We start from the raw sequence: 22,920 nt of genomic DNA on the forward strand, positions 1-22,920 counted from the left end.
TTGTATTTTGCGTTTCGTGTCTTGTACTCTTGTAATTTTGAGACGTTTCTTATCAATAATTGGAACCACTTTGATTGTATTTTGTACTTTTGAGCTTTTTGTTCGTTTGCGTCTTCAATTCGTCGAATCTGTCTTTTATCTTCACCTTTTATTATTTAAACGAATATCACTTGTAAATAGAACAATTGCAACTAAAAGCTTGTCTTTCTTGAGGGATAATGCTATGAAATATATGTTTGTTTTTAGCATTATCAAATATTCCCACACTTGGGCGTTGCTTGTCCTCAAGCAATATAGTCTTGAAATAAAAATACTAGAATCACTTCTTTATTCTTCACACTTTGTACATCAGTGATTTCTATACGGCGGTATAAACAATGGTAGTAACGATGTGGTTTACAGTCCCACATGACTATGAAAATTTAGATCCTCAAGGAAATTGGATCTTTATGAAAACATTTGATCTTTTGAAAATTAAATCTAGTTTTTACGCTAGATAAGTTTTCTGGAATAACCCTTCACCGGTGTTGCAAAATGTTTTTGTGGGTTTGGTGGGTTTCAGATTTGAAATTTTTAGCTCAAAACTTATGATTTTGTGTCACCCACTTGCTAACCTTGTATTAGGAAAGCAACACGTCCAGTATGCTTGCTCCGTATATTACCTTTCGGTAAACTAACGTCCGGTTGTAAAGGAAAGCGTTGAACAAGCAACTGTTAAGGCAATGTCCCCTGACATGCTTTTAATTATGGTCTATAACGTGTCGGATGCAATTACTATCCTTGGTAGGAGCAATAGTAAAGCTCACCCTATAGTTTTTTGGTATGGCACAAGGTCCTGTCTTTGACCATGCTATGCAACCACCGTTCTTACGGTTGACACCCGATTTGGTTCAGGTGACCTAATGAATTCCAGGTGAATTCCTAGGATTTTACGTTCAATGGTAATGAACGCATTAAAAATGGGTTTTTCAGAAAACAAATCGGTTTATAATTTTGATCAAAATATTTTCTCGTTCAAGCTCGAGTTTAGATATCATCGAATTCCATGAGTTTGTAATTCTCAATCTTTAAAGTCAATCTCAAGGATTGAGTAATATCAGGCTTAAAAGCTGATTTTTAATCTTTAAGGAGATTATCCTTTTCTGGGGGTCTGATTCATTAGTCTTATCAAGCTAATTTGCACGACGTCCTCCCTATTTTACGAGACAGATCCTCTCATGGTTAGGATAAGTCTGACCACTTGGTGACCCTGTTTGATGCTGAGGTCCGTGGATTTCCTGCTGATTTTCGTGATGACTTTTCTAGATTTTTCGTCAACCTACAGCTGGTCTGGACGACAACTTCTTGACCTAAATCAAGAAGCGCGTGTCTTTTTCGGAAGACTTTACTTCCTTTTAATGATGGAATTGATTCATCGTGTAGCTCCATCTTTCTTTCAAATATATTACAAGAATTTGGGTAAAACTGATAAAATTGTCCAAAACAAAAGTATCTTCAGTTATTTGTACAAAAATATGTGATATATGTTTTAAATAACTTAGTAAATTTTTCCCACACTTGGCTTTTATTTTCCTTTCTTTGCCTTTTTAATTGTCCTCTATTCCATTTTAAATAAATTCTAACATTTTGGGTTGTTTCTCAATTTATGTCCTTTCCGAGGTAACAATAATTTCGGTATTAACACCTAGTTTTATCGTTCATAAATATGTATAAACATGATTTTGAATTCATTTAATTGAAAATTTTGAAATTTTTACTAGAATTGGGTAGTCAGTATATAAGACTGGGGCTGTTCTTTATTATCAGAGAGCACTAGATTCTAATACAACTACTACGTTACTAGTATTTTTAATGGTAACCAAGTGTATAAGTTAAAATTTTAAAAATCCGAAAGAATTTAACCCCTTCCCACACTTAAGATCTTGCAATGCCCTCAATTGCAAGAAATCAGTAACAATTTAAATTATTGAGGGTGATTAACGTAGAAAAATGATTAAATTTTACCAAAGTTTCCAAACATATTGGCGTTTGTTTGTTGAATGATAAATGGTGCACATCATTTGTTCATTCCGTCTTGTTGTTACATCACATTTGTTTTTCGTTTTGTCGTCAAAATCAGTAGCTTTTGCTGAACTTAATGTCAGTCTTTGAAAATGCGTTGTTTTACCATGTTGTGTATAATTGACAATATACATACATACAAATATAAACATGCATGGTAATTTGAAATGGGACTTTAAATCCCACTTTCAAATCGAATATGAAATATTAGTACCAAATAATAAAAATATTAAATACTACATTAATGTATCACAATATCATATGGTTAAACATAAATAAATAAAAATAATAAATAATAAAAATCATAGAAATCACCAACTGGAACTATATCAATCTGGATAGGGGTTCCAGTTCATGTCGTCGTCCGGGTTTCATGGTTGGTGATAGGTGTACTGGTAGGTCTGGTTAGGGTCATAGAGAGTAAATGGTGGTCTCATCTCGGGCTGGTGTGGAGGATAGTAAGTGGGTCGGGTCGGGACGTAGTGCTCCTGAGGTGACAGCCGGCACATGATCTGACGCTAATGATACTCCCATTTATCATGCTGTCATTGCCTGGAATGCTCGTAATCATTTCGGGCTTGCCACTGCTCCATCCGACTAAATCTCTCCCCGTTTGTCATATCTACCTCATCTACACGCTGGTAGACGCCAGTCATAGCCTCCCTAATGACATCCCTAATGTCATCTGTTTCCTCCATTTCCTCATCTGAACCTCTCTCTACCTGAGGATGACTACCTTCATAGGGTACTGCCTGGTTGTGTCTGCTCTTTAATACCTTAGCACCCTGATAGACCTTCAATCTTAAAGGCTCAACCTGTTCCCTACATTCCAAAAGTGGACCCCCTTAGTCCCTATCTACACCCAAACACTCTCCAATGAGAGTAACAAAAATACCTCCTCCTATTATCCCCCCTTCCTGTATTCCTTCCACCATCTTAGACAAATAAAAACCAACACAGTAGGGGATATTAACAAAGCTTCTTGGGTCTCGAATACACTTTAGGTAAAATAAATCATGTAAGGTCATTTTCTCCTTGTTGTGACCTCTCTGTGTAATCGAGTTACCCAAAAATCTATGAATTATACGAAGCTCGGCTTTGTTAATATGTAAGTAGGAGTGTTTTTCTCCCAGCGTAAAAACATTATAGTTTGACATACGCCTCCAGACGGCGTTCGCGTCAAAATTCCTATCTACCCTTTCACCACGATAAATCAAATTCATACAATCGGGTAGTAGTAATTCACCAGGAGTATATATCTGTAAAGCCCTGGCCATGTTCAGCATGGACATCCTGTACATCCTACGGCCAAGTATAAATCTAAGAAAACTTTTATTATCTAATATATCTACATCTACATTTAACGTTATAGTACTCATGAGCTCAACACACCATTTCTTATATACAGGCCTACGAATGGTGAATAGACGTTCCCAATCGGTAAAAGAAGAACTGACATACCTTTGGATCAGATGCTCCCTAACTGAGTTAGCTAGTTGGACCCTTTCCAAAGGATCCCAATCGATTACCCTTGGCACTTCTACATTTTTCGGTATCAGTTTGAATTTGTTACTTTGATATGTTGGGTAATCTCTTCAGCTTCTATCGAATCTCATATTAGGATGCAACGTGTGTTCAAGAATCGTTGGGTATTCTACTGGCGGATGCATCAGAAATACTATAAAGGCATCAACAAATTGTAGCGGATCATAATAAGGTTGATCAGGCTGATGTTGTGGTTCCTGTTGTTGTTCTGGTTCAGGCTCGTATTGCGGCTCATATTCTGGTTCAGGTTCTGGTTGTGGTTGTCTAGATGATGATGATGCACCTCCAGTTTCAGTATATTTCTGTAAAACACATTAAACACAAAATTTGTGCATCCAAATATGCATTAGTGTTAGCAAAATAACAACTTAAAACAATCATAATGACATGTTTAATCAAAATTAAACTTATACACATTTTCACAATTTTAACAATTCTACACTTTTTCAAATAAGCATATATGAAAATGTTTACAAAGTTCATAAGCATTCAATTCAAATATCATGTTAAAACAACCTTTACTAGCAATTAAATAAGTTTCAAATGGCATTTACATCAATTTAATCAAGTTCATGAATTTTATACCTAAAAAGTCCACTTTAATTCTTAAAAATCATGTTTAGGATCAAAGTTTGGATCATTTAGCTACCTAAACATGTTACATTACTTAATTTAGCAATAATTCATGACAAAAATCGGTCATAACCTGTTTATATCAAAAACCCCCAAATTGCTCAAGAACACAAACCCTAGATTTCTAAAAAATTTGAAATTTTTGGCTTCGAATCATGTTAAATAGCATTAATCTAGGTTATACATGCATAATATACTAACAATTTAACTCTAATTACACTAGAAATTAACAAAATCAAATTAGGTAAAATATTGGTAATTATCACAAAAACTAGAAAACTTAAGAGTTTAGGGGTGTAATTTTTACCTTTTTGTTGAAGAATCCGAACCTAGGCATGATTAAAGCAAGAAATTTGACGAATTATGGTGAAAATTTGCGAATTTTAGAGAGGATTTTGGGGTATTTTTGTGATATGTGTGTGTGTTGTGGTGAAGCAGCAGACCCGCTGAAACTTTTGATTCTGGCCAGATTTTTCTATCCATGCGATCGCATGGCTTCATAGGCCAAACTCCATGCGATCACATGGAGTCCGGGTACAGAACTTTTAGCCCTTTTTTTTTAAATAAAAACCTTATACTAATAAAACATATAATTAATTAAAAATTAAAATTTTGTTTCTTTTTAGGATGAGGACGTTTCGGAACGATGTCCTAGTCCGTCCCTCGACAAAATTTTAAAATTTGTCATTTTTTAAGCGCGGTTTTAAAAGTAAAGATTTTTGGGTTTTTTAAATATTTTTGGCATACTTTAATTCAATAAGATTAAAAATAATGATAATAAAAGTTCTCGTCCCTCCCTTGGGTAGAGCAATTTCGGTTCATCGACCTAGTTTTCAACTCACGACGAATTTTAAAAATCAATTTTTAACTTAGTGAAATAAAGTAAATTTTTGTTTTTAAATTCACACCAAACTTAAATTTAAAATGCATAAAATTAAAAATTCATTTTATTAAAATTTTAAAAATTCACACCAAATTTATATTATAATTTTGTTTTTATACATACAAATTTATATTAAAAATTTTTTTTTCAAATATGTAAAAACTTAAATATATTAATTTAAAGATTTACATTAATAATTTAATATTAATTTAAAAAAAATAAAGTAAAAATAAAAATTAAAAATCTTTTTGGTCTTTTATTCCCACTTTAATCAATCAAATATTATCAAAAATATACGCCCCTCTTTTCGGTAAAGTAATTTTGGTTATATTACCTAGTTTTACTCCTGACGAATTTCTGAAATATTTTAGGTTGATTGATTAAAGATATTTATACCTTAAGAATAAACGGTAAATTTCGCAGTGATGTAATAAATTTTTGTATGATATCAATAATTTCGATCGCAAAACCTAATTTTATTGAGTATCAATTTAATACTTTATAGAGAAAAATTTAGCGTTTATTATCAAAAAATTAAAAGCAATAAAATAAAAATAAAAACTGTACATACTTACCTGTGAGATAGAATTCTCAATGACCTGCTTTAGCCCACTCATAAGATAGTCGGACTAATTGGTTTTCCATAGCTACATAGGCATAACCTCAAGCATTCAACGTTTTTCTTCGAAACATATGAACGGTCCTTTTCTGCATAAAGTAACGAACTCGGTATTGGGATATGTCTGATTCGTCGAGCATTTTCCTTCGTGTGACCATTTTTCGCATTTGTGACATCTTTCAAGGTGTCGTGCTCTTCTTTTCGCTGCGGATTTTGATTTTCCTTTACCAAAATGTAACTTATTATGATCGTTTCTGAGTTCTTTTCTTACTCCGTCCAATTTGGCTCTTATTACTGATACCAGGTCACTCGGGAGTGTGTCATTATTACGTTTAGTGATCAAAGCGTGTAGCATTAGACCATAGTTTAGTTTACAGGAATTCTTCATCTCGTAAAACCTAAAAAAAATAAAAATTCAGAATGGGGGGAGAAGACTAGTTCTTTAGGGTCTGCTAGGGAAAGACCATTCGGATTCCATTCTCGGAAACTACACAAAAACAGAATATCTAACTCTAACAGAAATACATATTATCCTTTAAAGACTTCATTCTCCCCACACTTAGTTAGCTGTGGTGTCGAAATTGTGATTAACTTCGTTGTCAACTTCCATCGGACTATCTATGTAATGTTTAACTCTGTGACCATTAACCTTAAATTCAATTCCATTTAAATTTATTAACTATACTGTTCCGTACGGGAAAACTCTTTTGACTATGAATGGTCCAGACCATCTTGATTTCAATTTTCTAGGAAATAGCTTGAATCGTGAATTGAAAAGAAGAACTCTGTCTCCTTCCTTAAATTCTTTTGAACTTCTGATTCTTTTATCATGTCATTTCTTCGTTCTTTCCATATAGATTAACGAATTTTCATATCCTTCATGTCCTAATTCTTCTAATTCGTTTAATTGACTTAACCGTAGACGTCCAGCTTCATGTAAATCAAGATTACATGTCTTCAAAGCCCAAAATGCTTTGTGTTCAATTTCTACTGGAAGATGACATGCTTTTCCGTAAACGAGTTTAAAAGGTGTAGTTCCAATTGGAGTTTTATAGGCTGTTCTAAAAGCCCAGAGTGCATCCTCCAATTTCATGGACCATTCCTTCGGATTTGATCCTACGGTTTTCTCTAGAATACGTTTTAAAGCTCGGTTGGTTTTTTCAACTTGTCCACTTGTTTGTGGATGATAAGCAGTGGAGATTTTATGAGTTACTCCATATCTTTTGAGAACTTTCTCAAGTTGATTATTACAAAAATGAGTACCCCGATCACTTATTAAAGCTTTCGGTGTTCCGAACCTAGCAAAAAGACGTTTTAAAATGTTGACTACAACTCGTGCATCGTTAGTCGGGAAAGCTTGTGCTTCCGCCCATTTAGATACATAATCAATGGCAACAAGAATGCAGAGATTATTATGAGATTTTGAAAATGGACCCATAAAGTCAATACCCCAAATGTCAAATACTTCACATACTTGAATGACATTTTGTGGCATTTCATCACGTTGACTTATTTTTCTGGCCCTTTGACAAGCATCACAGGATTTGCAAAGAAGGTGTGCGTCTTTGAAAATTGTAGGCCAATAGAATCCAGCATCGTAAACTTTTCTTGCTTTAAGTTGAGGCCCATAATGCCCTCCTGTTGGTCCTGTGTGACAATGGTTTAAGATTTAACTAGCTTCATCTCCGAATACACATCGGCGTATTATTCTATCGGGAAAACTTTTAAACAAATGTGGATCTTCCCAAAAATAGTGTTTTATATCACTAAAGAATTTCTTTCGTTTTTGATACGACAATCCTTTTTCAAGGAATCCACATACTAAGTAGTTTGCATAGTCTGCAAACCATGGAATTTCATTATAATCTATCTTCAATAGATATTCATCAGGGAAGTTGTCTTGTATGGCCGATTCATTTAGAACTTCTAATTCAGGATTTTCAAGATGAGAAAGATGATCAGCGGCGAGATTTTCTGCTCCCATTTTATCTCGGATTTCAATATCGAACTCTTGTAAGAGTAAGATCTAACGGATTAATCGTGGTTTAGCATCTTGTTTTGAAAATAGGTATCTAAGAGCAGAATGATCAGTATAGACCACCGTTTTAGCTAGAACGAGATATGAACGAAATTTGTCAAAAGCAATGACAATTGCAACGAGTTCTTTTTCAGTAGTTATGTAATTTGTTTATGCTCCTTGTAACGTCTTACTAGCATAATAAATAGGTTGAAATCGTTTTTCAATCATTTGGCCTAAAACGGCTCCCATTGCAAAATCACTTGCATCGCACATTAGTTCAAACGGTAGATTCCAATTTGGAGTTATCATGATTGGCGCATTAGTGAGTTTTTCTTTAAGAATATTAAAAGATTTGATGCATTCATCTGAAAAGATGAATGGAGCATCCTTTTCTAGGAGTTTAGTCATAGGAGTGACAATTTTAGAAAAATCTTTTATGAAACGTCGGTAAAAACCGGCATGCCCTAGAAAACTCCTAACTCCTCTAACATTGGTGGGATATGAAAGTTTAGCAATTACAACTACTTTAGCTCTATCCACTTCAATTCCTTCCTTTGAAATTTTATGACCAAGAACGATGCCTTCTTTAACCATGAAATGACATTTCTCCCAATTAAGTACTAGATTTGATTGTTCACATCTAATAAGCATTCGTTCAAGATTAACTAGACATGATTCAAATTTATCACCGAAGACTGAAAAGTCATCTGTCATAACCCGTCCTTAACCATAAGAACGCGTTAGATAACGTATGATTTCATTGCGAGGTATTGACCTCTATATGAGACATTTTTGAAAGAAAACTGCATATATTATACATTACAAACCATAACCATTATTTTTGTTACAAGCTTAAGACAATAAAAAGAAGATTAATGTTTAGCGATAATCTTCGACTTACAAACTTTACAAATGATGACAACAACACAGTTTCTAGCATATTTTACAATACAACATCTCGGATATGCAGTTTTGTTTTTGACACAAACATGCGTACGCAAGATCCTGCTCAAATTCAACATAATGCAGCGGAAGCTTTAGTAATCACCTGAGAATAGACATGTTTTAAAAGGTCAACATAAAGTTGGTGAGATATAGGTTTAATGCCGGCAGCAATATATATATATAGACCACAAGATTTCGTATATAAACAGTTTAATAAAAATATTCTAAGTGGTTGAGCACTTGATAACCATACTTAACATTTAATCACGTCGCATATTCCCTTTATTATGAAATCTTACTACACCGTACCAAGTGTAGTCACGAAACGAAGTACTGTGCAACCGTTGAATACTGGTCGTCCAGTCCGGTTGGGGTTGTCAGGCCCGATAGATCTATCAACAGGATTCGCGTTTACAATACCGCTGTAAATAGTAGTTACCAAGCTACAGGGAAGTATGCCAGTGGTACAACTCAACGTAGAATATATTTTTCAGTTACTTGTGTCCATATCGTAAAACATAAAATACATGTATTCTCATCCCGAAATATTTAGAGTTTAAAAGTGGGACTATATACTCACTTTCGTCTTGAAGATATATATAATTTGACTTGGTCTCCGGTTGATATCACGAACCTATCCATATATAATATATCAATACCTTTTCTTTTTAAACAAACGTCACATATATATACTTGTTATACTTTTAATACTTTTAATAATTCCTTAGTCCGTAGTTAGCATTTCGTTGTTAGTAATTCAATTTTTAATGGTTCATTTTTAGATGTTTAATAAACCCCCAATGAAATAAATAAAACCCCATCGTATATGTATTGGTCGAGATTAATCTTGACCCACGGTACCGGTGTTGTCAAATGACGTGTTGCGTACATAAAGTACCGGTGTTGTCAAATGACGTGTTGCGTACAAACATGGGATCTTATGATTAATCTTCTCGTGTTGCTTACGGGTGATCCTGAACCATATGAAATTGAATTATGAGTACATATATATAAAATATCATGTTATCTTAGAAGTATGTGATTTTATGTAAATTTTTCCAATGAATCCCGAAGTTGAAAATGTCTAGGATAGCCAATTTTGTTTCGGTCATAGTTTCTTCGTTACAAGTCCGTTTTCGTTGATTCAAATTGCCATCTTCTTGGATCGAGTTCTTCTTTAAGACTATGAACTGTAAATACCTTGGTTTGTATTCAAAATCATACGGCATAAGTGAAAGTTTAGTGAAACATATGAAGTTAAACATTTTGTTACAACAAAATCATTTAATGACCATTTTTCCAAAAATACTTATACTTTGAAAAACCAAGTTTTACCTTGTTAAATTAACATATAAATAAGTTATGTTACATGTCTTGAAGTATTTTAAAAGTTAAGTTAGAAGGATCTATTTAGTTTGCAAACAAGTTTGAAAACATTCAAACTATGTTCTTGTTGTTAAACTTTTGTACCACAAAATAAGATAACTATATATATATGAATCGAATAAGGTTATGAACATAGATTCTACCTCAAGTTCCTTGGATAAGTTTGCTGTAAAAGAGGAGTAAGAAGCTAGAATCAAAAGGGTGATAGAAGTGGATGAAAGTTTGGAAGTAAGTTGGTGTTCTTGGAGGGTTTTCTTGAAGTGTTTTTGTATGGTTTTCTTATGGTGTTTTAGTATGGTTTTTGAAGCTAGATCTTCAAGGTTTCTTGCTGGATGATTATGGAGGTTAAGAGTGAAGAGAGAGTGTGTGTTTATCTTAAGAAATTTGGAGTTAAAATGAAAGAAAATGGTGATACATATATAGCAAAAAAAACGTGAATGGGGGGGGTATGGAGACAAAAATTCAAGCTATCATTTTATGTATCTAGTCTTATTTGCATCCAAGTTCAATTACCTAGCTCTAAGGGCAGTAACAAGAGTAGGTTTGGTGGTGATTTGATGTGTATTTACTATTAGTAAATACGTATAAAAGCTAGGTATGATACGAGTATAAATACTCTAGGTATACGTATAGAAATTTTGTGAAAAATGGAATGAGGATTCAAATATAGCTATCTTTTGTGAATACACTTATATGGTTTTATGTATTTAAGTCTTTAAAAGTGATTAAATACATTACTTATACAATATATGTATAAACATTATATGTCTTAAGTATTTATGTCAAATAACGTTACGTATAGTTATCGTTTTGAAAACTTAAGTTAGTAGTTTCAAAATACACATATAACTTGTTGTTATTAATATAAAATGAGGTATTAAAACATTCTTTAATCATGTTAAATATGTATATATACATATATATACACAAACGTATAATTATCATATATTGTATAGTTCGTGATATCATCGGTCAAACTAGACGGTCAAACGTTGTGTAAAACTCTTTTCGGAAATATAAGTCTCGACAATTTGGATTGCTTATCATGTTGGCAAGGTTTAATTTATGTAAATATTAATCTTATAAGTATAGAATGATCGAAAAAGTGCGGGTCGTTACATTACCTCCCCGTTAAATAAATTTCGTCCCGAAATTTTAAAATTGTACCTATTTTGCGTCATCGAGAAACAAATGCGGATACTTTCGTTTCATCTGATCCTCTCGTTCCCAAGTAAACTCGGGACCTCTTCTAGCATTCCAACGAACCTTAACAATCGGTATATTGCTCTGTTTGAGCTGTTTAACTTCACGGTCCATGATTTCAATTGGTTCTTCGACGAATTGTAGTTTCTCGTCGACATGGATTTCTTCAAGAGGAATGGTGAGGTCTTCCTTTGCAAGACACTTCTTAAGGTTTGAGACGTGAAAGGTATTATGTACTCCGGCGAGTTGTTGCGGTAACTCGAGTCGATAAGCTACCGGTCCAATGCGTTCGATGATCTTGAACGGGCCTACGTACCTTGGGTTTAGTTTACCCCTTTTGCCGAAACGTATCACACCTTTCCAAGGTGACACCTTTAGCATAACCATGTCCCCGACCTGAAACTCTAATGGTTTCCTTCGGACATCGGCGTAGCTCTTTTGGCGACTACGGGCTGTTTTCAATCTCTCCTTGATTTGTACTATCTTCTCGGTCGTTTCGTGTATGATCTCGGGACCAGTTAAATGTCGATCTCCTACTTCATTCCAACAGATAGGAGATCTACACTTCCTTCCGTACAATGCTTCGAATGGCGCAGCTCCAATGCTCGCATGATAACTATTATTATACGAGAATTCTGCTAACGGTAGATATTTATCCCATCCGTTTCCAAAATCGATCACACATGCCCTGAGCATGTCTTCGAGAGTCTGAATCGTTCTCTCACTCTGTCCATCGGTTTGTGGATGATATGCGGTACTCATATCCAAACGAGTTCCTAGTGCCTCCTGTAGTGATTGCCAAAACTTTGAGGTAAATCTACTATCACGATCGGATATAATGGAAATAGGTATCCCATGCCTTGAAACAACTTCCTTTATATACAATCGTAATAGTTTCTCCATTCTATCCGTTTCCTTTATAGGCAAGAAATGTGCAGACTTGGTGAGACGATCAACAATCACCCAAATGGTGTCGTATCCCCAGGCAGTCTTTGGTAACTTCGTGATGAAATCCATGGTAATACCATCCCATTTCCATTCTGGGATTTCTGGTTGTTGAAGTAACCCTGACGGCTTTTGGTGTTCTGCTTTAACCTTGGAACAAGTTAAACACTCCCCAACATATGTTGCAACGTCTGTTTTTAAATTAGGCCACCAATAACGTGTCTTAAGATCTTGATACATCTTTCCAACTCCAGGATGTATCGAGTATCTTGTCTTATGTGCCTCGTTCAATATCAACTTCCTTAATCCACCCAACTTCGGTACCCAAATACGATTTGCAAAATACCGAATTCCATCTTCCCGTACAACAAGTTGTTTCTCGTACTTTTTCATTATTTCATTCTTTATGTTTTCTTCATTGAGTGCTTCTCGTTGAACTTCTTTGATTTGTGAGTTGAGATTCATACGAATTTTTATGTTCATTGCTCGAACTCGAATTGGTTCTCGTTCTTTTCTGCTTAAAGCATCAGCCACCACGTTTGCCTTCCCGGGATGATAACGAATTTCACAATCATAGTCGTTTATTAACTCGACCCACCTACGTTGCCTCATGTTCAATTGTTTCTGATCAAAAATATGTTGAAGGCTTTTATGATCAGTAAACACAGTGAATTTAACCCCATACAAGTAGTGTCTCCACATCTTCAATGCAAACACGACTGCTCCCAATTCTAGATCATGCGTCGTATAATTTCGCTCGTGAATCTTCAATTGTCGGGATGCGAATGCAATAACTTTCTTCCGTTGCATAAGAACACAACCAAAACCTTGTCGCGAAGCGTCACAATATATTTCAAAATCATCGTTCCCTTCTGGTAACGATAAAATAGGCGCCGTAGTTAACTTCTTCTTCAGTATTTGAAATGCGTTCTCCTGCTCCGAGGTCCATTCATATTTCTTCCCTTTTTGCGTTAACGCTGTCAACGGCTTAGCTATTCGGGAAAAATCTTGAATAAACCTTCTATAATAACCGGCTAAACCCAAAAATTGGCGTATCTGCGTTGGTGTCTTAGGAGTCTCCCATTTTTCAATAGCTTCAGTTTTTGCTGGATCAACCTGAATTCCTTCGCTATTAACAACGTGACCAAGAAATTGCACTTCTTTCAACCAGAAAGCACACTTAGAAAATTTAGCATAAAGTTGTTCTTTTCTCAACAACTCCAGTATCAACCTTAAATGCTCTTCATGCTCTTGCTCACTCTTGGAATAGATAAGAATATCATCAATGAAAACGATAACAAACTTATCTAAATACGGACTACAAACTCGATTCATGAGGTCCATAAATACAGCTGGCACATTCGTCAATCCAAACGGCATAACCAAAAATTCGTAATGACCATAACGTGTCCGAAAAGCAGTTTTCGGAATGTCCTCTTCTTTGACGCGTAGTTGATGATAGCCCGATCTTAAGTCGATTTTTGAATAAACACATGATCCTTGCAATTGATCAAATAAGTCATCAATTCTCGGTAGTGGATACCGATTCTTGATAGTTAACTTATTTAATTCACGATAGTCTATACACATCCTAAAAGATCCATCTTTCTTCTTAACAAACAAAATTGGAGCTCCCCACGGTGAAGTACTCGGTCGTATGAATCCACGGTCCAGTAATTCTTTTAACTGACTTTGAAGTTCTTTTAACTCGGACGGTGCAAGTCTATATGGAGGACGAGCCACTGGTGCAGCTCCTGGTACTAAATCTATTTGAAATTCTACCGATCTAAATGGAGGTAATCCCGGCAATTCTTCCGGAAAAACTTCAGGAAAATCTCTTGCCACAGGCACGTCGTTGATGCACTTTTCTTTCTTTTCGACTTTATTAACATGTGCTAAAATAGCGTAACATCCCTTTTCTAAACACTTCTTGGCTTTCAAACAGCTAATGAGTTTTAGCTTTGAATTACCCTTCTCTCCATAAATCATCACCGGTATTTTATCCTTACCAGGAATACGAATTGCCTTCTTGGCACAAACAACTTCCGCTCCTATTTTGGACATCCAGTCCATGCCGACTATTACATCAAAACCTCCTAATTCTACGGGTATTAAGTCGATTTTAAACGTTTCTCCGGCTAGATTTATTTCACAATCACGATAAATTTTATCGGCTTTAATTAGTTTACCATTAGCTAACTCAATCAAGTACTTAGCATCTAGAGGTAATGATGAACAATTCAATTTAGTGTAAAAATTTATACACACGTAACTTCTATCGGCGCCAGTATCAAATAAAATAGATGCTGATAAGTTATTAATGGTAAACATACCCGTAACAAGCTCCGGGTCTTCTCGTGCCTCTCTAGCATTAATAACAAACGCTCTTCCATGTGCAGGTCCGCCATTCTGATTCGGGCACTGGCTCTTATAGTGACCTTGTTTTCCACACCCAAAACAAGTAATGTTAGCCAAAGCAGTTCTATTTGCGTTGGTGGCAGGAGTCTTGTTACCATTTGCATTTGTAACGAGAGCCTTACAATCTTCAGCAAGATGTCCCTGTCTATTGCATTTAGTGCACAACACACTACAGTAACCAAAATGATGTTTGTGACAACGGTTGCATAAAGGACTTTGTCCTTTGTAACCAAAGCCTGAACCGCTACCCGCACCTTTCGGGGTTTCTGGTTTCTTAAAAGATTGCTGTTGGTAACCTCGATCATAATTTCCGTTCCACTTCCTTTTGTTACTCGATACCTTCACCTCAGTAGTGAATGCTTTCTTATCCAGAATGACCTGATCCATTAACTCGTTCGCCATGGTTATAGCTTCATGAATTGTCTTAGGTTTCGACGCCGTAACATTTGCCTTGACCTTGCTGGGCAAACCACCTTTGTACATTTCAATCTTCCGTGCTTCGGTTGGAACCAATTCAGGACATAGTAAAACCAATTCCATGAATCGCTGATTGTAGTTGGTGATTTCAGTACCAACCACCTTCAAACTTCGTAACTCATCTTCTAACTTAATAACCTCATTCCTTGGACAATACTCGGTGATTATCATTGCTTTGAATTCTTCCCATGGAGTATCATAAGCTACATCTCCTCCTACCGCCTTCACATAATTCTTCCACCATGTGAGTGCACTATCTTGTAAAGTGCACGATGCAAACTTGGTCATGTCTTTTTCATCACAACCACTGATTTTAAACACCGTCTCCATCTTTTCTATCCATCGGGTTAAACCGATCGGTCCTTCTGTTCCACTGAATGATGATGGCTTGCAAGCTTGAAAAGTTTTGTAAGTGCACCCCACACGAGGATTTGGGTTAACTGCAGCACCTCTTGCAGCCTCGATCCATAACATTCTGTCGTTCACTCGTTGATTGATGAGTTCCTGGATTTCTTGTTCCGTCATTCGGTTCAATCGCGCCATATTCTTCTATAAGAATGAAAAGAAAATAATTATTCACATGGAATATTATAGATGTAGTGTATATTTACAGTACATTATAGCTTATTAATAATATGAACCAGGTATTATTATAAAAGCCTTTTCTTCTTATTAGCGTTTTATAATTATATCTAGGGTAGTACCTACCCGTTAATGTCCATACTTAATAGCTTAGTACAGAATCAATTACTACCATCTAAATAATACTTAACCATGGAAAATTATTGCATTTCACACTTCACTATTTTACATATGCTTATCTTACATCGAACATTAAGCAAACCACACTAATAATATTATACAAAACATTATATGATCCCATGGTTTAATACGGCAGCGCATCGTTTGGTCTATTTTCTAGGACGTTTAGGTTCAAAGAATCGCTTAACGCTTATCCTGGCTGTCTGCCTATATTTTGACTGTGGGACTGAAGAACTGGATGCCGGGATAGAACGAATAGGAATAGCGGGAATAGGGGTGGTAGTGTCTAGTGGAGTTGGTGCCACATCATCCTTACTAAACTCGGGATTTGAATTTTCTAATTCATTAGCCTTTCGTTTCTTTCCTAGTTCGAACTCGTCTTTTGTAATTTCCTGTATTTCTTCCTCGGGTTCACTTTCCTCCTCGGGTTCACTTTCCTCCTCGGGTTCACTTTCCTCCTCGGGTTCACTTTCCGGGTTCTCTATAGTCGGTTCATTCGGAATTTGTGAGTCTTCCCCAAAGATATTATTTTCGTCATCGGATAGGTTAATGACTGGAACACCATCTGAAGATTCTGGTTCGGAGTCGCTGAACGTGATGACAAGTTTTGAGCCCGACATCTATCACACAACAACTAACCCATTAGTACTACATAATATTTACATATAAATTTTAACCAACAATGATAAGCAATGGTTTTTAAATCAAACCCGGTCAAAGTCCAGACTTACTAATGTATCCTAACGACTTATCAGTTAGACACACTAATGCAAACCTGGTTCGCTAAGACCACCGCTCTGATACCACATGTCATAACCCGTCCTTAACCATAAGAACGCGTTAGATAACGTATGATTTCATTGCGAGGTATTGACCTCTATATGAGACATTTTTGAAAGAAAACTGCATATATTATACATTACAAACCATAACCATTATTTTTGTTACAAGCTTAAGACAATAAAAAGAAGATTAACGTTTAGCGATAATCTTCGACTTACAAACTTTACAAATGATGACAACAACACAGTTTCTAGCATATTTTACAATACAACATCTCGGATATGCAGTTTTGTTTTTGACACAAACATGCGTACGCAAGATCCTGCTCAAATTCAACATAATGCAGCGGAAGCTTTAGTAATCACCTGAGAATAGACATGTTTTAAAAGGTCAACATAAAGTTGGTGAGATATAGGTTTAATGCCGGCAGCAATATATATATATAGACCACAAGATTTCGTATATAAACAGTTTAATAAAAATATTCTAAGTGGTTGAGCACTTGATAACCATACTTAACATTTAATCACGTCGCATATTCCCTTTATTATGAAATCTTACTACACCGTACCAAGTGTAGTCACGAAACGAAGTACTGTGCAACCGTTGAATACTGGTCGTCCAGTCCGGTTGGGGTTGTCAGGCCCGATAGATCTATCAACAGGATTCGCGTTTACAATACCGCTGTAAATAGTAGTTACCAAGCTACAGGGAAGTATGCCAGTGGTACAACTCAACGTAGAATATATTTTTCAGTTACTTGTGTCCATATCGTAAAACATAAAATACATGTATTCTCATCCCGAAATATTTAGAGTTTAAAAGTGGGACTATATACTCACTTTCGTCTTGAAGATATATATAATTTGACTTGGTCTCCGGTTGATATCACGAACCTATCCATATATAATATATCAATACCTTTTCTTTTTAAACAAACGTCACATATATATACTTGTTATACTTTTAATACTTTTAATAATTCCTTAGTCCGTAGTTAGCATTTCGTTGTTAGTAATTCAATTTTTAATGGTTCATTTTTAGATGTTTAATAAACCCCCAATGAAATAAATAAAACCCCATCGTATATGTATTGGTCGAGATTAATCTTGACCCACGGTACCGGTGTTGTCAAATGACGTGTTGCGTACATAAAGTACCGGTGTTGTCAAATGACGTGTTGCGTACAAACATGGGATCTTATGATTAATCTTCTCGTGTTGCTTACGGGTGATCCTGAACCATATGAAATTGAATTATGAGTACATATATATAAAATATCATGTTATCTTAGAAGTATGTGATTTTATGTAAATTTTTCCAATGAATCCCGAAGTTGAAAATGTCTAGGATAGCCAATTTTGTTTCGGTCATAGTTTCTTCGTTACAAGTCCGTTTTCGTTGATTCAAATTGTCATCTTCTTGGATCGAGTTCTTCTTTAAGACTATGAACTATAAATACCTTGGTTTGTATTCAAAATCATACGGCATAAGTGAAAGTTTAGTGAAACATATGAAGTTAAACATTTTGTTACAACAAAATCATTTAATGACCATTTTTCCAAAAATACTTATACTTTGAAAAACCAAGTTTTACCTTGTTAAATTAACATATAAATAAGTTATGTTACATGTCTTGAAGTATTTTAAAAGTTAAGTTAGAAGGATCTATTTAGTTTGCAAACAAGTTTGAAAACATTCAAACTATGTTCTTGTTGTTAAACTTTTGTACCACAAAATAAGATAACTATATATATATGAATCGAATAAGGTTATGAACATAGATTCTACCTCAAGTTCCTTGGATAAGTTTGCTGTAAAAGAGGAGTAAGAAGCTAGAATCAAAAGGGTGATAGAAGTGGATGAAAGTTTGGAAGTAAGTTGGTGTTCTTGGAGGGTTTTCTTGAAGTGTTTTTGTATGGTTTTCTTATGGTGTTTTAGTATGGTTTTTGAAGCTAGATCTTCAAGGTTTCTTGCTGGATGATTATGGAGGTTAAGAGTGAAGAGAGAGTGTGTGTTTATCTTAAGAAATTTGGAGTTAAAATGAAAGAAAATGGTGATACATATATAGCAAAAAAAACGTGAATGGGGGGGGTATGGAGACAAAAATTCAAGCTATCATTTTATGTATCTAGTCTTATTTGCATCCAAGTTCAATTACCTAGCTCTAAGGGCAGTAACAAGAGTAGGTTTGGTGGTGATTTGATGTGTATTTACTATTAGTAAATACGTATAAAAGCTAGGTATGATACGAGTATAAATACTCTAGGTATACGTATAGAAATTTTGTGAAAAATGGAATGAGGATTCAAATATAGCTATCTTTTGTGAATACACTTATATGGTTTTATGTATTTAAGTCTTTAAAAGTGATTAAATACATTACTTATACAATATATGTATAAACATTATATGTCTTAAGTATTTATGTCAAATAACGTTACGTATAGTTATCGTTTTGAAAACTTAAGTTAGTAGTTTCAAAATACACATATAACTTGTTGTTATTAATATAAAATGAGGTATTAAAACATTCTTTAATCATGTTAAATATGTATATATACATATATATACACAAACGTATAATTATCATATATTGTATAGTTCGTGATATCATCGGTCAAACTAGACGGTCAAACGTTGTGTAAAACTCTTTTCGGAAATATAAGTCTCGACAATTTGGATTGCTTATCATGTTGGCAAGGTTTAATTTATGTAAATATTAATCTTATAAGTATAGAATGATCGAAAAAGTGCGGGTCGTTACATCATCCATGAAAACTTCCATGCATTCTTCTATCATGTCGTGAAAAATCGCCATCATGCACCTTTGAAAGGTTGCAGGGGCGTTGCAAAGTCCAATTGGCATGCGTTTATAAGCAAAAGTACCATAAGGGCACGTGAATGTGATTTTCTCTTGGTCCTCGGGTGCTATTGGAATTTGAAAATATCTGGAAAAACCATCAAGAAAACAATAGTAACTATTTCCGGCTAATCTTTCCTACATTTGATCAATGAAAGGTAAGGGAAAGTGATATTTTCTTGTGGCATCATTTAATTTTCTATAATCAATACAAACACACCATCTTGTTACAGTCCTAGTAGGAATAAGCTCATTTTTCTCATTTGTGATGACAGTCATGCCACCCTTCTTAGGTACGCATTGAACTGGGCTTACCTATGGACTATCAGAGATTGGATAAATTAAACCTGCATCAAGCAGTTTAATTATTTCTTTCTTAACAACATCTTGCATATTTGGATTTAGTCTTCGTTGGCGTTGCACATACGTTTTATGACCTTCTTCCATAAGGATTTTATGTGTGCAATACGAAGGACTTATTCCTTTAATATCATGAATTTTCCATGCAATAGCTTGTTTATGAGCTTTTAGCACAGAAATGAGTCGAGATTTTTCATTTTCAGTAAGAGAAGAAGATATTAATACAGGTAATTCAGATTCACCATGTAAATAAGCATATTCTAAATGGTTTGGAAGTGGCTTTAACTCTAATTCCGGTGGTTCTTCTATCGATGATTTGTATCGATATTTGTCTTCTTCTTTTAGCATTTGAATTTCTTCTGTTGTTGGTTCATATCCATTAGCCATAAGTGTAGCTAACATTTTAGTTTCATCAATTGATTCAGTTCCTTCTCCTAAAGAACATTCTCCTGTTCCTTGTAATTCTGGAAATTCTTCTAACAATTCTGCATGTGAATCTATAGTTTGAATATAATAACATGTATCATCTGCATATTGTGGTTGTTGCATGGCTCTATCAACAGAAAAGGTAACACTCTCGTCCTCTATACTTAGGGTCAATTTCTTACCAAACACGTCTATTATTGCTTTAGCCGTGTTTAAGAATGGTCTTCCTAATATGAGAGAAACTCGAGAATCTTCTTCCATGTCCAAAATAACAAAATCTACTGGAAATACTAAAGTACCAACTTTAACTAGCATGTTCTCCATTATCCCTCTAGGATATTTTACTGATCGATCGGCTAGTTGTATACTTATTCATGTTGGTTTCAATTCTCCAAGGTCAAGTTTAGCGTATAGTGAATATGGCATTAAATTTATACTAGCACCTAAATCTGTCAATGCTTCTATTGAACTAAGACTACCCAGAAAACATGGAATTGTGAAACTTCCTGGATCTGATAATTTTTCTGGTATCTTATTCATCAGCACTGCAGAACAATTAGCATTCATAGTAACAGCCGAGAGTTCTTCCATTTTCTTTCTATTTGTGATTAGATCTTTCAGAAATTTAGCATATCTAGGCATTCCTGAAATCACATCAATGAAAGGAAGATTGACATTTATTTGTTTAAACATATCCAAGAATTTGGATTGCTCGGCTTCAAGTCTTTCTTTTCTCATTTTACTCGGGTAAGGAAGTGGTGGTTGGTATGGTTTAACATAAGGTTTAGCCTTAACTGTGTTATCTTCATTAACCTTTTCAACTACCGGTTCTTTTTTCTTATCTTGTTCAGGTTGTGGTTCTTGTGGAGTAGGAATAGCTTCATCAGAAATTACAGGTATTTCAGGTGGTTTAAGTGTAATACCACTTCTTGTGGTAATGGCTTTAGCTGTTTCATTCCGAGGGTTAGTATTTGTATCACTAGGTAGACTTTCCGGTTTTCTTTCACCTATCAACCTTGCTAGGTTGCTTACTTCTTGTTCCAAATTTTGAATAGAAGCTTGTTGATTTCTAAATGCTTGAGCATTTTGTTCATTGGTTTGTTTCTGAGATGTGAAAAACTGCGTTTGAGATTCAACTAGCTTCGACATCATATCTTCTAAATTTAGCTTTTTATCATTGGTTTGTGGTGGTTTATTTTGAAAAATAGGTCTTTGCTGGTTGTAAGTATTATTGGATACTTGTTGATTACTAGGACCTTGTTGGTTGTTGTATGGAACATTTCGATTATAGTTCTGGTTTTGATTATAAATTGGTCTTGGCGGTTGATAATTATTCTGATAATTATTTCCAGGCCTTTGGTTCATGTATGAAACATTCTCTCTTTGTTCCATTGTTAGTTCAATATTGAGACAATCTTTTGTTAAATGTGGTCCTCCACACTGCTCACAACTAATTCGTATTGAGTGGATATCTTTAGTCATCTTTTCCATTCGTCTCTCGACAGCATCTATCTTTGCAGAAATGGAATCAAAGTCATGGCTAGAATTGGCTCTAGCTGCTTTAGATGATCTAATGATATCTTTTTCTTGATGCCACTCATGTGAGTGGGAAGCAGTGTTATCAATAATTTTTTAAGCGTCAGTTGCGGTTTTCTTCATAATGGAACCACCAGCTGCTATATCGATGTCTTTTCTTGTAGTGATGTCGCATCCTTGGTAGAATATTTGTACTATTTGACAAGTGTCTAAACCATGTTGCGGACATCCTCTCAATAACTTTCCAAATCTTGCCCATGCTTCATACAGAGTTTCATTTGGCTTTTGCGTGAACGTAACAATTTCTCCTTGAAGTCTCACGGATTTAGATGCCCGAAAGAATTGTTTAAGAAATTTTTCAACTAAAACATCCTATGTATCAATCGCCCCTTCTGGTAACGATTCTAACCAATCTTTGGCTTCTCCCTTTAAAGTCCAGGGAAATAACATGAGATATATCTGTTCATCCTCCACTTCTCGGATTTTAAACAGTGTACAGATCCTATTAAAGGTACGAAGATGTTCATTTGGATCTTCCTTCGGTGCACCACTAAATTGTCATTGATTAGTTACCATGTGTAGGATTTGTCCTTTTATTTCATAATCTGACGCATTAATGTCTGGTTGAGTAATTGTGTGACCTTGGCCAGTGCGTTTAGCTCTCATTCGGTCTTCCATACTTAGAGGTTCCAGATTCTCCATGATTGAATTTGTTGAATCTGAATCACTATAGGATTATGATTTAATGGGTTGTTCCTCGACAATCTCTATTTGAATGATTGGTGGTTCCGGAGGAAAGATTAATGGTTCAGGATCTCTGAATTGTCCCTGAAGATCCTCCGGATTCTCAATTGTGAGGTCAGGTTCAAAAAATGGATTATCGGAAATTTGAATTGGAGTACTTGGTCGACTGGATGACGATTCTAAAGAAAAATCAACGGCGACAATATTTGCTAGATGTCTTGATCGAGTTACAGGTGGTGAACGTTTTGCTCGGTGCATTCACTGAATATCCTATTAGTTATAAAAATAAAAATTATATAAGTTATCAAATT

This window comes from Rutidosis leptorrhynchoides, chromosome 7, assembly GCF_046630445.1.
Source record: "Rutidosis leptorrhynchoides isolate AG116_Rl617_1_P2 chromosome 7, CSIRO_AGI_Rlap_v1, whole genome shotgun sequence".
In the NCBI taxonomy this organism is placed as follows: domain Eukaryota; kingdom Viridiplantae; phylum Streptophyta; class Magnoliopsida; order Asterales; family Asteraceae; genus Rutidosis; species Rutidosis leptorrhynchoides.